At 38.1% G+C, this 18,438-nt stretch overlaps 1 protein-coding gene across 5 annotated transcripts in view; it reads right to left on the bottom strand.

Moving 5' to 3' along the window:
* Positions 1-18,438, bottom strand: part of NPNT (nephronectin) — a 134,286-nt gene that overhangs the window by 111,569 nt on the left and 4,279 nt on the right. The gene's annotated exons all lie outside the window — the stretch shown is intronic.

The following is an 18,438-nucleotide window of genomic DNA, read 5'->3' as shown; positions in this document are numbered from 1 at the left end:
AGAAGGGAGGATCAGTGGAATAGACTTGGGGTTAATGACATCAGCAAGACAGTGTATGATAAACCCAAAGAGCCCAACTTTTGGGACATGAATCCACTATTTGACAAAAACTGCTGGGAAATTTGGAAAACAATATGGGAGAGATTAGATCTAGATCAACATCTCACACCCTACACCAAGATAAATTCAGAATGGGTGAACGACTTGAATATAAAGAGGGAAACTATAAACATGTTAAGTGAACACAGAATAGTATACTTGTCAGATCTCTGGGAAAGGAAAGACTTTAAAACCAAGCAAGAGTTAGAGAAAATTACAAAATGTAAATTAAATGGTTTTGATTATATTAAACTAAAAAGCTTTGGTACAAACAAAAACAATGTAGTCAAAATCAGGAGGGAAACAACAAATTGGGAAAAAATCTTTATAACGAAAAACTCTGACAGGGGTCTAATTACTCAAATATTTTTTATTTATTTATTTTTTTTATCCTGGGACTCCATTCAAGGAGCATAGTGCCACAACCAGTAGGCAATGGCACACATAGGGCCACAACCAGTAGGCAATGGCACACATAGTCGCTCAGGGTCACCCAGCTGGGAAGTGTCTGAACCCGGACTTGAACCTAGGACCTTTTCGTCTCTAGGCCTGGCTCTCAATCCACTGAGCTAGCCCAGCTGCCCCTACTTTGGGTTGCAGTTTCTTTAGCAGATATAGTTTTTACAGGGTGGGGTTGCTAGCCCCACGCCCAACCCTCCTTTTTCATCCGGGCTAGGGACCGTCCTTGGCCCAGGAGTGGTAAGGGTGGGCAGTATGGGTCAAGTGACTTGCCCAAGGTCACACAGCTGGAAGTGTCCGAGGCCGGACTTGAACCTAGGACCTCCAGTCTCTAGGCCTGGCTCTCAATCCACTGAGCCACTCAGCTGCCCAAATATACAAGGAGTTAAATCAATTGTATAAAAAATCAAGCCATTTGGGGCAGCTGGGTAGCTCAGTGGAGTGAGAGTCAGGCCTAGAGACAGGAGGTCTTAGGTTCAAACCCGGCCTCAGCCACTTCCCAGCTGTGTGACCCTGGGCAAGTCACTTGACCCCCATTGCCCACCCTTACCACTCTTCCACCTATGAGACAATACACCAAAGTACAAGGGTTTAAAAAAAAAATTCAAAAAAAAAAATCAAGCCATTCCCCAATTGATAAAATGGGCAAGAGACATGAATAGGCAATTTTCAGGTAAAGAAATCAAAAGTATCAATAAGTACATGAGAAAGTGTTCTAAATCTCTAATAATTAGAGAAATGCAAATCAAAACAACTCTGAGGTATCACCTCACACCTAGCAGATTGGCTAAAATGAAAGAAGGGGAGAGTAATGAATGTTGGAGGGGATGTGGCAAAATTGGGACATTAATGCATTGCTGGTGGAGTTGTGAACTGATCCAGGCATTCTGGCTGGCAATTTGGAATCATGCTCAAAGGGCTATAAAAGAATGCCTGCCCTTTGATCCAGCCATACCATTGCTGGGTTTGTACCCCAAAGAGATCACAGATAGACAGACTTGTACAAAAATATTTATAGCTGTGGTTTTTGTGGTGGTAACAAACTGGAAAAGGAGGGGATGTCCTTCAATTGGGGAATAGCTAAACAAACTGTGGTATATGCGGGTGATGGAATACTATTGTGCTCAAAGGAATAATAAACTGGAGGAGTTCCATGTGAACTGGGAAGACCTCCAGGAACTGATGCAGAGCGAAAGGAGGAGAGCCAGAAGAACATTGTACACAGAGACTGATATACTGTGGTAAAATCAAATATAATGGAGTTCTGTACCAGCAGCAATACAATGACCCAGGACAATTCTGAGGGATTTATGGTAAAGAATGCTGCCCACATTCAGAGGAAGGACTGCAGGAGAGGAAACATATAAGGAAAACAACTGCTTGAATGCATGGGTCGGGGTGGACATGATTGAGGGTGTGGACTAGAAACTACCAAACCAATGCAACTAACAACAATTTGGAAATAAGTCTTGATCAAGGACACATGACAAAACTAGTGGAAATGTGCATCAGCCATGGGTGGAGGGAATGCGGGGGGTGAAGGGGAAAGTAGGAGCAGGAATCATGTAACTATGTTAAAAATGAATATTAATAATGTTTAAATTTTAAAAAAAAGTTGACATTATTGGGAAATTAGAGTGCACAGAAGAAATTACCATTTTGATCTATGGTAAAGGGAAGAGTTCATGACCAAATGAGTAGAGAGGATCAGAGAAGATAATTTTTTACACAAACAAAACCAATGTAGTTAAAATTAGGAGCAAAACACTTAGGTGAGCTAGTTTCTCTAATAGAGGTTTCGTATTCGATATCTAAGGAACTGATCCAAATTTATAAGTACGAGAACCTTTAAAAAGTAAGAGGCTGCTGGGTAGCTCAGTGGAATGAGAGTCAGCCCTAGAGACAAGAAGTCCTAGGTTCAAATCTGGCCTCGGCCACTTCTCAGCTGTGTGACCTGGGCAAGTCACTTGAGCCCCATTGCCTACCCTTACCACTCTTCTGCCTTGGAGCCAATACACAGTATTGACTCCAAGACAGAAGGTAGGAGTTTCAAAAAAATTTAAAAATTTTTTTTTAAAGTAAGAGAATAATTCTTCAATTGATAGTCAAAGGATATTAATGTGCAATTTTCAAAGGTAGAAATTCAAGCTATCGCCAAACATAGGAAAAAATGCTCCAAATCATTAATAATTATAAGGATGAAAATTAAAGCAACTAAAAACTCCACTGCATAATCAACATATAGGGAAAGATGACAAAAGAAGAAAAAGTCAAATGTTGGAAGAACTTTAGGAAAATAGGCATGCATACTATTAACGGAACTATGAATTTGACTGGCCATTCTGGAAAATAGTGTAAAATGCCCCACAAATCATCAAACTATATGATGCTTTGACCTTGAAATACTTTTATTACACTAAATACCAACAAGATTAAAGAAAAAGGAAAAAAGATATGCATGTAGGAAAATTTCTTATAATGGCATTTTTTGTGGATGGCAAAGAACTGGAAAACTAAATGGATGCCTACTTATTGGGGAATAGACAAATTGTAGCATATGAATATAAAGGAATATTTCTGTTTCATGAGACATGATCAAATGAGTAGTTTCAGAGGAAACTGGGAAGACTTCAATGAACTGGTTTATTGAGACATGAACAGAGCTAGGAGAAGAATTTATATGGCATACAGAGAAACAGCTTTGAAAGATTTTAGAACTCTGAATAATGCAATAACCCATGATTCCAAAGGGCCAGAGATGAAACATGCTACTACCTACCATCTATTAGAGAGGAGATGAACTAAAAAAGCAGAATAAGATATTCATTATCCAATATGATAAACATGTGAATTTGTTATGAGGAGTTTTTTAATTGTTCAATTAGAAGGAAAAAGAGAGGGGGAGAAAATAAATGCATATAAAAATTTAAGTTAAAAATTGTTATTAGTAACTACTATAAGTATAAAAAGCTTCATGCCATAGTAGATAGAGAGCTGGCCTTAGAACCAGAAATATATGAGTTCAAGTCCCTCTTCTGGCATGTAATGGCTGTGTGACTGCAAATCAGTTCATCTCTCAATGCTCTGGGTAACTCTCAAGACACTACGCTACAGAGAGAAAACCAATATACATTAGTAGAGGTTGTTTCCTCATCAGGGAGTTTCCTTTTTTCAAGGAAATCACAGGTCTGTTCCTTCTCTCTATTAGAGCAATTGTTATGTGGTAAAATATGCACTAATAAAAAGAATGTATCAAGTTGTTTTAAAAGTTATCCTTAGAAATCAAAACTATCAATAAGCACATGAAAAAGTGTTCTAAATCACTCCTGATAGAGAAATGCAAATTAAAACAACTCTGAGGTACACCTCTTACCTAGCAGACTGACCAATATGGCAGCAAAGGAAAAGGATGAATGTTGGAGGGGATATAGCAAAATTGGGACATTAATACATTGCTGGTGGAGTTGTGAATTTGTCCAACCATTCTGGAGGGCGATTTGGAACTATGAGCAAAGGGCTTTAAAAGAATTCCTGCCTTTTGATTCAGCCATATCACTGCTGGGTTTGTACCCCAAAGAATAATAAGGAAAAAGACTTGTACAAAAATATAGTTGCGTTCTTTGTGGTGGCAAAAAACTGGAAAATGAGGGGATGCCCTTCAATTGGGGAATGGCTGAATAAATTGTGGTGTCTATTGGTAATGGAGTACTATTGTCCTGAAAGGAGTAAAGAAATGGAGGAATTCCATGTGAACTGGAAAGACCTCCAAGAACTGATGCAGAGCAAAAGGAGCAGAACCAAGAGAACACAACAGTACAATCAAATGTAATAGACTTTTCTACTAGCAGCAATGCAATAATCTAGAACAATCCAGAGGAACTTGTAAGAAAGAATGCTATCCACATCCAGAGAAAGAATTGTGGAACCAGAAATGCATTAGAAAAATATATGCTCTATCACATAGTGTGATAGGGATGTGATTGGAGTTTTGATGTTAAAAGATCATTCTACTGCATATATGAATATCATGGAAATAGGTTTTGAACAACGATACATGTATAAACCAGTGGAACTGCTTGATGGCAATGGAACTGCTTGACGGGAAGAGAGCAAGGGGAGCTCATGAATCATGTAACCATGGAAAAATATTCTAAATAAAATTTTTTTAAAAGCCATCCTTATAATGAACAGAATTTTTTAAAAAGTCCTAGGAAACTTTTAAATATAATTCCACATGCCTACATTCAGGTCATCTCTGAAGGATCATCAAACAATTTAGTGATCTGAAAGCTGTACTTCCCTTGTCACCCAAGATTTCTCCTCTACATATTTATTTAATGCTTCAAACTAGTCACAATTTCATCCACTCAGGTTATTTCCTTCAAGCATGTCATAATCTCATTATGCCTTAGTAGATGGCCTATGTGAATTTCTTCAGCCAAAAAAATTCACTTCCTAGTAGCTAATCTTCTGTCCTCATTTAAAAAAAATTCATTTTATTTTCAGTTGTGAATCTCTCCTTCCCACCTCCACCTCTCCCACCCATTGAGAAAGAAAGAAAAACCAAACCTCTAAGCAAAACAAATCCCCACAATAGCCAAGTCCTCCCAAAATATGCTTTGAAGAGCACTCTGAGTCCATCATCTCTCCATCTGGAGTTGGATGTAGCTAACTTTCTAGTCACATACCTCCAGCAATTTAGTCAGGATGGATCCTTTCTTTCTATTCCCCTACCACTCCCCACATTCAAGTTCTTATTGCCTCTTGCTTGTACTACAGCAATAGCCTTCTTTGAAAAAATTACAACAAAACAACCCCTTGCCTTATGTCTTAGAATTGATAGTAAGTATAAGTTCCAAGACAGAAGAGTGGAAGGGCTAGGCAATTGAAATTAAGTGATTTGCCCAGGGTCACACAGCTAGGATGTGTCTGAAGCCAAATTTGAATGCAATAGCCTCCTAATTGGTCTCACTGCCTCAAGTTTCACCCTTCTCCTATCTGTCTTCCACATGGCTGCCCAAAATGATATCCTTAAAAAACAAAAGCCAGACAATATCACTCTCCTGCTCAGTAAACTCCACAAAGCTCCCCAGTGTTATCTCTGCTTGGCATTTCAAGTCTTTCACAATCTGTATTCAATCTACCTTTCAGGCTTGTTTATGTTACTCCTTCACCCCACTCTTGGGTCCAGACAAACTAATCTATTTGTTTTTCCTCACATATGACCCTTCATCTCCATCCCTTCCTTTGCGCTATTCCTAATGCCTAGAGCGTACTCCTTCAGTTACTCCTCTTAGAATCCCTAGTCACTTCCAAAACTCAGGTCAAATGTTATTTCCAAAATAGTGAAGCTTTTCCTGATCTCACTAATTTGTAGCATTCATGCATGCACGCACACACACACACACACAGAATTATCTTGTATATATTTAGATATATTAATTATGTATAGGTTACTTCTCCCAATCAAATGGAAGAGGCTATTTCATTCTTGTCTTTGTATCTCTAACACTTAGTATAGTGCTTGGCACAGAACGGATGTTTAATAAATATCTATTGATTGATTGGTTGGTTGGTCAGTCTTTGGTTAATAGGTTTGCCAAGGCTCATATTCAAAGATGAAAACATCTCAATAGGTTTATCAATTACAGGTCATTGGCAAAACCTTTGAGAACTCAAATTTTATCTCCATGACACAATGAGGCAGCAGAGCAGAACCTTAGTGGAAGTTTAAAAGTTTCTAGCTGTCTATTTCATTGGAAAAACATATGTAGGACATATGTGTCTGTGTGTGTGTGTATAAATATAAAACCTCACTCCAAAGCTGACCAGAAAGTGGTGTCACAGTCACTCACACAATCTCTTGAAGCTATGGAGAAATGGCGACCTGTATTGATAAAAGTAGGACCTTATATTATGCAAACTCAACACATTCCAATTCAGGTGTATGTGATAGGCAATTGAAAAAATAAAAGCAGAAAAATACATAAAATAAAGAATTTTAATTACATGCTAAATCCATACCATTTCCCCAAGCTGCTTGTAAAGTGTCTCAGCAGTTAGACCAATCAAGCTCATTCTCCCTCTTACAAGTATTAGTGTGAGTCATTACCTTGCTTTGTGCCAAACATTAGCTCCCACATCAGTCTTTGTCCCAAGTCCTCGATTATAACAAATCCTGTCCGAGTCAGGCCAATGCTTCATTTTGTTTCATTAACGATTTTTAGTAATTAATAATGGCCCCAGAGTATAAGAGCAGTGGTACTGGTAGCTCTGATAAGCCTAAGAAAAGTTGTCAAATGCCAAGGTATTTTTCTTTAAGAATACTTATTAAATAATGGGGTTCTCTATTATGAGCGGTTTTCAACTTACACAAAGGTTCTTGGAGCGTATTGGTCTTGTAAAATGAGATCCTACTGTATAAGTATTCCTAGATTACTTATGGAAGATATCATTTTATAAGATATAATGATGGGGGGGGCAGCTGGGTAGCTCAGTGAATAGAGAGCCAGGCCTAGAGACGGGAGATCCTAGGTTCAAATCCGGCCTCAGACACTTCCCAGTTGTGTGACCCTGGGCAAGTCACTTGACCCCCATTGACTACCCTTACCACTCTTCTGCCTCAGACCCAATACACAGTATTGACTCCAAGATGGAAGGTAAGGATTTAAAAAAAAAAGATATAATGATGGCTAACATTTATATAGCACTTTACGCATATTACCTCATTTGATCATTCCTATAATTGACTGATTGGCTGGTCTTCGGCCAACATATTTGCAAGACTCATAATCAAGGCCTTTGCATCTCAGTAGGTCAGTCAGTTATAAGCCACTGACATAACCAATTAAACAGCAGATCTTTGTCGTATTTGCTTTTATTCATTTTTTTTATTTTTTATTTTTTATAACCCTTACCTTCCATCTTGGAGTCAATACTGTGTATTGGTTCCAAGGCAGAAGAGTGGTAAGGGTAGGCAATGGGGGTCAAGTGACTTGCCCAGGGTCACACAGCTGGGAAGTGTCTGAGGTCATATTTGAACCCAGGACCTCCCGTCTCTAGGCTTGGCTCTCAATCCACTGAGCTACCCAGCTGCCCCTGCTTTTATTCATTTTTAACAAAGTTGATAATAAGAACAGAGGAATTCAGTTTGCTTCTTTTAGTGAGCACCTTAAAAACATTTTGGAATAAAAATAATTTAGCCATTTCTAAATGCTTCAAATTAATTTATTGAAATATCAGATATTTTCACAATCCCCTTAGTAAGGTACATGACTATTAGAAATAAATAAGCAAATTATAATCTCAAAAATTTATTCACTGGCTAAGATGCTCCATAATCCATGGATTAAAGTTTCTTGAAGAACTTGTAAGTACTACTAGGGAAGTCCTAATATATGATATTCTTGAGAGAAGGAGACAGCTTGTGGGCAAGAAGGGAGGGGAAGTCCTGGCAGCTAGACAAACTTTATGCAATCCTACTATGTTAGCCAGATGCCCTTCTGGGGAGAAGAAAGCAGATGGGTAATGATAAAAGATGCTAACTTCTCACTTTCTGCCAAAAGGATCTCTGTAGCCTCCTTAAAATACAATAACAGGTGGGACCTTAGTGATTATACCTAAAGGGCGGTCCTCTTATCAACTTCCATCTTACTAAAGCCAAGTGGTCATGTAGGAAGGACTCTTTCCACTGGCAGTTCTCCTTCTCTTCTCTTCACACAGGAATTCTGTTCAATTGATCCAACAATTAAGCCAGACCTTCATAGTTTTGGTTCTTTGGCAAAAATACTTTTGAGGTTCCATTAAATTCTCTGAAATTCTTGTAGTTTCTGCCATATTTGCACCTGGGTTTGTTACCCCTGTCCCAGCTATATGAAATGATTCAAAATGAAGTAAAAATGAAATGAACCAGGAGAGCATTGTATATGGTAATAGCAATATTGCAACAATGATCAACTGTGAAAAACTTAGCTGTTCTGATCAATACAATGATCCAAGACAATTTCAAAAGATGTACAATGAAAAATGTACTCTTCTACTTCTAGAGAAAGAACTGATGGAGTCTGAATGCCAATTGATATAAAATGTTTTTACTTCTTTTTTTCTTGCCTTTTTTTTTTGCAACATGGCTAATATAGAAATATTTTTGCATGATTTCACATGTATCCTTGATATCACATTTTTTGCCTTCTAAATGGGTGGAGCGGGTTGGGAAAGAGAGAATTCAAAACTCAAACAAATTTTAAATCTATGTTAAAAGTAAATAATACCGGGGCAGCTGGGTAGCTCAGTGGAGTGAGAGTCAGGCCTAGAGACAGGAGGTCCTAGGTTCAAACCCGGCCTCAGCTACTTCCCAGCTGTGTGACCCTGGGCAAGTCACTTGACCCCCATTGCCCACCCTTACCAATCTTCCACCTATGAGACAATATACCGAAGTACAAGGGTTTAAAAAAAAAAGTAAATAATACATTTAAAAATGAAAAGGTAACTATATTTCAACATAATTGGTTTCCATTGTAATCCTAGAGATTTTTAAAATGAATTTATAAATATTACTTTGAAAAAAGGTCCAAAAGTTTTACTAGACTGCCTGAGTTTAATACTGAGGTTTGCAAAGCACTTTTATGTGGGTATTCTCATTTGAGGCTCACAAAAATCCTGTGAGATGGATACTGTTATTATCTATGTTTTACAGTTGGGGAAACTGAGACCATGAAAAGAAGTGACTTGCTCAGGGTTATACAGGTAGTGTCACCTGGGGTGGATCTGAACTCAGGTCATCCTTTTCCTAATCCAGAACTTTATCCACTGAGCTACTATAGCATCACAAGCACACACAAAGAAAAGATTAAGAATGCCTCAACTGAAGGACTGATCTTTACCCATATCCTTCACATTCGCATTCTCAGATTGGAGCAGGGAATACTGGGAGCATCTGTGTATTAACAAGTCTTAACGGGGCTCTGGAATGTAAGATTGTCCTTGAGTATCAGGATTACCCCTATGACGGAGCAGCTGTGAAAGGTTAAATACCATTTCAAATACTGTAACCACAGCTGTTGATAACAAACAAGCAAACTTCAGAATCTGTCAAACATATTTGTTGTTCTTTCCTTGCATTTTAAAACTAAAGATGATCTCTCTTTTTTTTAAATTTATTTAGAAATATTTTTCCATATTTACATGATTCATTTTCTTTCCCTCCCCTCTTCCTTCGCCCCATCCCAGAGCCAACAAGCAATTCCACTGGTTATACAAATGTTATCACTTGATACCTATTTCCATAGTGTTAATTTTTGCTATAGGACAATCTTTTAAAGCCCAAACCCCAAACCACATATAGTGATATCATGTTCTTCTTTTGCATTTCTACTCCCATAGTTCTTTCTCTCAATGTGGACAGCATGCTTTCCCATAAGTCCTTCTGGAGTGATCTGGCTTGTTGCTAGTAGCAAAGTCCATTACATTGGATTGTTCCACAATGTTTTACTTTCTGTGTACAATGTTGTCCTGGTTCTGCTCGTTTCACTCTGCATCAGTTCCTGGAGGTTCTCCCAGTTCATACAGAAACCCTCCAAGTCCTTACAGCACAGCAGTATTCCATCACCATTGTATACTATAATTTGTTCAGCCTTTCCCTAATCGAGGGACAACTAAGCAATTTCCTAGTTGTGATAAAAGCAGGTCACAACTTACAACTTGTAAAGTGATCTTTAAAAATCAAAATAAGAAACCAATGAAAAGTATATTCTGCTTCAAAACTTATTAAGTCTTTATCTTCTGCAGAGAACTAGAAATTTCATGGATTGTGTTTCTGTTTTGGGTTTTTTTTTTCCAACGGAGTTTTAACCAACTAGTTTTTAAACAAATGAAAATGCTGAATGGCAGGAGTTCTAGTAAATGGGTGTCATAAAAAAGCCCCATATATCCATTACACACTTTCATATTTAATTTGCATTGTTACCATTTTCTTAGACATTCAACCAAACAATAAATGAAGCCCTGATTTTTAGCTTTAAGAATTTCTGAGGTGTAAATGCTCAACCTGAGAATTTAACAATCAGCCTCCAGCACATCCTTGGTAGATAGAACCCAACTTGTCTAATATAAAAAAGATTTGTGAAACTGAAATCATTTCATATGCTTAAAGGCTATCCAATATAAAAATGAAAACTACTCCTTAATATGCTGATTATCCATCTCTGTTGTTTCCTTCTCACCTGGAAAACTCCTTTGCTAGGCTGCCCCACTTCCTCTTTTGATTGGTTCCTTCCAGATTGCCATTTCAAGGAGAGGCCCAGGCAGGCCATCCTTCATTCCTCTCTTAGATGGGCTTCTAACTCTGGATGTTGCTTACAGGTTTCTCCACCTCCATTCCTTTTTCTCTTTTCAGCTCCCTTTTATTTGTTGCCTTTCTCCATTAGAATGTCAGCTCCGTGACGGCAGGGACTGTCTTTCATTTTGATTGCATTTATAGCCTCAGCTCTTAGCACAGTGCCTGGCATACCGTAAATTTAATAAATGTTTGTTGCTTGCCCACTTGCAAGAAGTTTTGGCTCTACCAAGTAATAAAACAGTGTACACGGTAACAACAATATTGTCCAATGATCGACTATGACTGACTTAGCTGTTCTCAGCAGTACAATGATCCAAGACAATTCCAAAGGACCCATGATAAAAAATGCTTTTCACCTCCAGAGAAAGAACTAATGGAGTCTGAATGCAGATCAAAGCATACTTTTAAAATTCTTCTTTAGTTTTTTTTCTTTTTGGTCTGTGTTTTCTTTCATAACATGACTAACATGGAAATGTTTTGCATGACTGCACATGTATAATCTATATCAAATTGCTTGCCATCTCAATGAGTGGGGAAGGGAGAGGAGAGAATTTACGACTCAAAATTTTAAAAAACAAATGTTGAAATTGTTTTTATATGTAATTGGGAAATAATAAGCTATATTAATTTTTAATGTCTGGTTCTAGCTGGAATATATATATGAATGACATTGCTCCTCTAGCTTTAAGAGGTTCCAAACTTCAACCAGTTTCATACATTGGCATCAGCTTTACTGAAGCCTCATCACTGACCTAAAATTGTTAGTGGAAAGTGGAGTGGAAAAGAATGATGGCCTTGGAGTCAGAAGGCTTCGACACGTCAGTCTCCTCCCCATCTGCAGAATGGAGGGATTAAACTCTAAGTCTATGACCTACAATCCTAGTGAAGAATAACCATTAGTTTCTGATGTAAAGAATTTTCATGCAAATTTTGGGTTAGTTTTTTAAGGAGGGGAGAAGAGAACCTTACAGAGCAAAGATTCATTCTGTGTTTATGTTTTAAACCCAAGATCTCCAAGTGAAACACAAACAAACCTACATTTTGCCTTCTCTTGAAAAGAAATGATACAAAACCACCTTATTTCACATAATTTCCTTTGGAAACCACAAATTGCTCACTGTCAGCCAAAATTCTGAAATTGATAGCCCTGCTGAAACCTGGTACCAGCTTCCTGGTGTGTGTGTGTGTGTGTGTGTGTGTGTGTGTGTGTGTGTGTTCACATTTGTACAATGCTCTCCATACAGAATTGCTACCATATACAGAGCCAAACTTGTGAGGGGAAAAAAATACTGTGGTCAGAGATTACTATAAGAAAACATACAACCTAAGTATTCTGCTGATTTTCTCTAAATATGCCAGAGAAATCACTTAACTTATAGATCATGCCAAAGCCAAGCTTTAAATCCATTTCCTCTAGTATGAATGAATAACTTCAGCCAGAGGGCTCAGTGTCAACAAAGCAGAAAGAGTACCAATATACAGATAAAATCTACTATAATGATACTGAAAAGGTTTAAAAGCAGAGAAATGGCTCAAATTAGGAAACGAGAATATTTTGTGACCATCAGTTGTAACTATTAAGTATCAGCATATTTAATGTAGTCTCCGAATGGCCTCACAAATATTCTGTGTGACCCTGGACAGATAATTTCCTTTTCTAAATTTTAATTTCCTTATATGAATAAAGAGTTGGAATTAGATGATCTCTGTGGTCTCTTCCAGCTCCCCAACTCTATTATTCTATTCTAGGATAAACTACCTAAGGCTTTCTTTTAAATAAAAGCTGCTGTAACACTTGATGATTGTAAATCCCAGGTGAATTTGATGATTACCAATATTCAATATACCATTTTTTCTTATCACTTATGAGTTAGGAACACAAATGAAAAACAAATAACAAGAAAGAAGGAGGCACGACTGTCCCTTTTTGCTTTGTTAGTGCATGATCTGTTTATGCCTCCAAAAGGTTTGTGTTTCATGGCAAGCGAAGCAGCAATGTTGGCACGGGAAAGAGGTGTGGGCAGGAAACATGCTGACAGCTTTGACTGCCTATTCTAGGAGCCTTTCTGATCCTTCTTGTTCTTTGATTGCTGCTTAGAACTGACATAATGATGGAACAGAGGCTTCTGGGCTGAATGGGAAACTCCAGTTGGATGTGGTGGTAGGGAAAATGATTCTTAGCAACTCTGATATCTTGGTGGTTAAGTTGATTTTATTTCCATCTGTAGGGAGGAGTTCTTAACCTGGAATTCCCAAACTTGTTTGATAAATGTATTTCAACATAACAGGTTTCATTTGGAGTCCAAGATATTCTGTTTTATGGGTTTAAAAATATTATTCTGAGAAAGGGTCCATAGGCTTCATCAGACTGCTAGTGGAACTCAAGACACATCAAAGTACATAAGAACTCCTGCTCTCCAGGACACAAGCAAACATGAGACAGCATGTTAGAAACTTAAAAATAACACGTGATGTGTTCACTTACAAATATCTGACTCTCATTAATTTGGAGGTCCAAAAAAAAAAAAAAAGACTTGCCAACATCCAAATTATATCTGTGTCTTCAAAAAAACCCAGCTATGCTTTGGGACATGGGGCCCATCAGAATCTGCTGAGTGTGATTTTTTAGATTTCTATTTTGAGAAAAACAGGACAATGTCATCTTCCATAGAGTGACCTTGGCACTTCAACTTCCTCTCTTCCTTGCAGCCCAGACTTAGTTGGCTGAAATTTAGAGACTCTTACTTTTTTTTTTAAGAATTGAATTTCCTAATCTCTGACATTTTTCTATGGGGAGAGTTCTGATATTAGGTTTAACTATTAAGAAAAAGATACATATCCCATTACTAAATATGGTACTACTTTGAACTGTCTGGAAGAAAGGCTATATAAAATTCAAATGGTTTTCACAGAATTTTTTTTCCAGATAAACTTCGTTTGAGATGGCCAGAAATGAACACAGTCAGTGTGTTTATACGTTACATTAAGGCAAGCAAAATAATGTACATGTGTATTCTTATTTGATTCTCACAACAATCCTGTAAATTATCATTCCCATTTAACAGATGAAGAAATTGAGGATATAAGAGCTTAGAGCCAGGATATCTGAGGCATAATTTGAATTCAACATTCCCTGAATTCAAGCCCAATACCCTCCATACTACCAACCTTGCTGCTTCTTCTAGAACCCAAAATGAAAAGTCAAATGACTTCCACAGCCTCTAACAAGGCTTTAGAGCTAACATCAAGGATTCCTAATTCAGAGGACATTGTTCTTCCCAAGTAGCTTACTTTCTATACATCTGGAGTATTCTCTGGCTCCCTAAAAATGTCTTCCATATTTGACTATTCCAACAAATCAAAACATTCACAAAGCTATCTGTGGCAATGCTGTAGGAGAAGGGTCCCCAAATAATTACAGAGCACATAAATTATAGTGGAGAAACTTCCAGTTGGGACTCTAGCATCCCCAAATGGGACAATTAGCGTGGCTATGACTTAATTTTGAATGTACAAGAGATGCATGGGATTCTTAAAGAAACCACAGATGAAGCAAAATCAATCTTAGTCATTTTAAAAAAATAACCCTAACCACCCTGTCTTTTTAAAATCTGCCAATAGATGCATGTAGGAACTACTTGGCTCCTTTTTCTTCAAAAGTGGTTTATTCTATGACGACAACTCATTGAATTTCAGAGTTATTTTATATTTTTCAAAGAAACATAAGAAAAGTTGTGATGCCCAGAGAGCTGTGAAACTGGACATAATCCTGGTCTTTGTTAACGTTGCCTCCTGGTGAAATAAACTTATTAATTTTCACTCAAGCAAAATTCTATGAGCATAAATCATAGATTATGTAGTGTTTATAATTATTTAGAGCCATGAATATGTATGTGTACACATCTAGAAACATTATGTTTGTTCTGAGAGGCAGAAAGAATGATGAGAGAAAGGTCAAACTTGAAAATGGGCTTCTTTCTTCTATTATATCTAATTATGTAAATTAAATGAATAATGAGAGAAAGGATGAAAAAAGGGAGACTCTGGAAAAGGTATGAAAACAGTCAAAAGCATGACGGTCACTGGAAGAAGTTGAGGACTGTCCAAAGGGTAATGAAAGGATACGTGTATGAACTAGTTGCCACACATTATAAGGAAGAAGGCAGAAGTGGTGTGAAGGATACCATAGGAGAAATGGGTGAACAAACAAAGAAAAGGGGGGTGGTTCGTTAGGTAACAAGAGAGAAAGGACAATTGATGGAGTGCCCTCAAGCTATAGCAATATGGTATCTGAAAGAGAGCACTAGATTTGGGAGACTGAAAGACCTAGGTCCAAATCCTGCCTCAATTATTATTTGTTGAGTGACCTTGTCGAGTTAGTTTCTTCATCTGTGAAAATGATGGGGCTGGACTTGATGGTCTCTAAGGTCTCTTTCAGCTTTTACAAGCATATATTTCATTGGTATCTCTGATATGTCAAGAGAATATGAGGAAAGTCAATACCTGAATGAAGGACACTGAATTTATGGGAAAGAGTCAAAAAGGAAATAGATACAGTAGAGATAGATAATAACCTGAGTGTATTGTAGGAGGAAATACATAGATAAGTTCACAGATTGGAGAATAATTTTAATTGGAGAATAAATTTAATCTCCTTCATGTGTGTTATTTAGTTTAGCTTAGTAAGATCTGATTGACAAGGAATAGGCTTAGAATTCCATGTGTGGGAAACAGAAGTCAGTTGAACTCCTGGAGGGAGGAAGCTGCTTTTTCTCCTGTGTGTGAATTGTGATCTACTGAACTCATCTACAAGCAAGAGACCTGTGTATCTGGAGATAGGTCGAGCTGAGGTAAGACATGACAGGAGTGGACCCTGCATGTCAACAATCCTTGCTCCCTCACTGGACATCTGTGAAACTCATCTACTGAAGAGATATCTGTGGATATACATGAGATCCCCACAACTACAGCTGTACCTGTTCACCATCCAGTTGCTGGATTGGTTTGAGATTAGGCAGCTCTCAGGTTTAGCCTGTAGAGTAGTTCTACTCTACCAGACTTTGGGGGAGGAGACCCTTAGTACTTTAAGGTAGATTACCTAATCCCTTCCTTACCTGTTGCAAATATTATTAAAATCTCTTTCATATATACGGACTCTCCTTGTTAAGCTTCCTTTCCCAAACCTGGCACCTCATCTATTATAAGGACCCACTGTGATTTGACCCAGCTAAAACCCTGATGGTTATTCCCTTTTACCCCAATTATCCCATTCCCTCACCTTACCCAAGCCACCAAGGTTTAATTTATTATCAAGGATTAATTTATTTACTACATGTGAAAAATACTAGATATTACAATATCTTAAGTTTCTATAATAATTTCTCTCTTCTTCCCATTCCCAGATGAATACCTGTTCTGAGCAATAGACTTGGACCCCGGAAGATCTGAGTTCAAATATGGCCTCGGATACTGAGCAAGTCTCTTAAACCCCACTTAGCCTCAGTTTCCTCATTTGTAAAATAATAGCATCTACCTCCCACAGTTGTTGTGAGGATCAAATGAGGTAATATTTATAAAGTGCTTTGCAAACCTTAAAATATTATATAAATGCTAGCTATAATATATTATTAAGAATTTCATATTCAAAACGATGTTCCTAATTCCTTAATCACGAGGTGGAACAAATTGTTGTCTCCTATAATACCAAACTGATAAATGCATGCATATGCAACTGTAGAAGAATGGAAGAAGACATGGTGTGGAAGTACATATTTACCCAGCACCATATCAGAGTCTTACTGCTATTCTGGTGGTTGATCCACATTCTTGCTCCCAGACATTCCTCTGACACTTCAGAAGGGATACAAGATATTCCAAGCAGGTTGTAGCTGAGATTGGCAGAAATCCAGAACATGTCATATGATGGATTGCTACTTAGTAGTGCACCTCAGAGGGAATTCCAGCTCAAAGTTCTATGACTATGATATTTATTTGGAACTAATTTTTTAACACTTACACCAGAAAAATTAACCAAAAAGTTAGAATATAATCTCTGGCTCTCTTGAAGATTCCTTCTCAGGGGCTATAGCTGTGTTGGCAAAGCTATGGCACATGTGCTAGAGGAGGCTGTTTTCTTGCCCCTCTCCATACTCCCCTGAGGTCATTTCTCACATCAGAAGCCCAATGGGAGTTCTTTCTCTCTCTCCTGTCTGGGGTAAAGCAGGGGGCTCACATGTGGTGTGATGGTTGCATTCTGGGCACTTGTTCTCCAAAAGGTTTGTCATCACTGGGCTATAGTATCCCCAGTAGCTATTAAGAATATTATCATGGAAAGACTTGCTCAAAACCAGGATGGATTCTTCAATTTTTCATTGTCTCTATTATTGTTAATGGAACTTTGAAAATAACTCAGGTACAGAAATTCCAAATTAGTTAGGGTAAAAGGGACATTGGAAAAAGGAACTGTGGAACAGGTAGAGATGCTACCTCTGGTATTCCATTGTGAATGTGGTGGCTCTCCAAGATGCACATGGAGTTCTCCACTTAGAATGCTCCAACAGCACATTTTAGCTGAAGATACATGTACTTCTAACTCCTCTGCTTTCCTGCTGGCACTCTGCCTCAGAGTAAGGCTCTTCCCCACCCCCTTGTTCCTGGGCATCTTGCCAATATTACTGCTTATTCAGGGTGGAGCTGAGGAACTGTATTCATCCAGCTGCCACTGGGATTCACAATGGAAGTTCCCTGGAAATGGAATTATCAACAGGACAACAGGAAATCATTGCCACCCCTTGAGAGTAACTGCACCAGCTGGCCACCCAGAAACAGAGGTCTAGAAGAAGACTTTGTTGATCCCAGCAGCTCCTCCCTCCTATTGCTAATATAGAGTGCCTTCCCAGGTTAACATCTCCAAGTCAGAGCCTTGAGAAAAGGTCTTCACCTGACACTATTCTAATAGTCCACAAATTATCCCCTAGCACCTTTCCTCTCTTTTGGTCTCTATCCCCTCTATTTCCATATAAAAGACATTAACAGAGCATAATATTACAAATGCTTTGCCCACACTTTTTAAATATCTTGAACAGACTACAAAATAAGGCTAAATAGAGAGACCCATCCAGAATAAATAAGCCTCATCATTCTTTCTCTACTGAAAATTAAGAAAGGCATGAAGTTGAAATCATCACTGAGCTTAAAATTGCTATGTAAACTCCTAGCTTTTATGCACATAAGTTGCTTTAATACTTCACTATCTCTAGACCACCTCCTTACTTTTCAATGTTGGCCTCCTTGCTTTTCATTCTTTCACTTGATCTGTCTTCTAATTGATGACTACAAAACATATTTGCTACCAAATACTAATCTGACACTGACAATTTCCAGGGTTGGCATACCCAGTCCAGTTCTCTTCCACCTTGGAGATATCCTAGGGATCACAGTGCTCAGGTGAACAATTCTGTGATCATCAATTTGATAACTTGGGTTGGTAGATTGGGAAGGGGGGATTCCTAGCTCTAAAAATTGTATGTTAAGGGGTGGGGGAG

The sequence above is a fragment of the Gracilinanus agilis genome, chromosome 6 (genome assembly GCF_016433145.1).
Source record: "Gracilinanus agilis isolate LMUSP501 chromosome 6, AgileGrace, whole genome shotgun sequence".
NCBI lineage: Eukaryota > Metazoa > Chordata > Mammalia > Didelphimorphia > Didelphidae > Gracilinanus > Gracilinanus agilis.
This window is presented reverse-complemented; position numbering and strand designations above follow the sequence as displayed.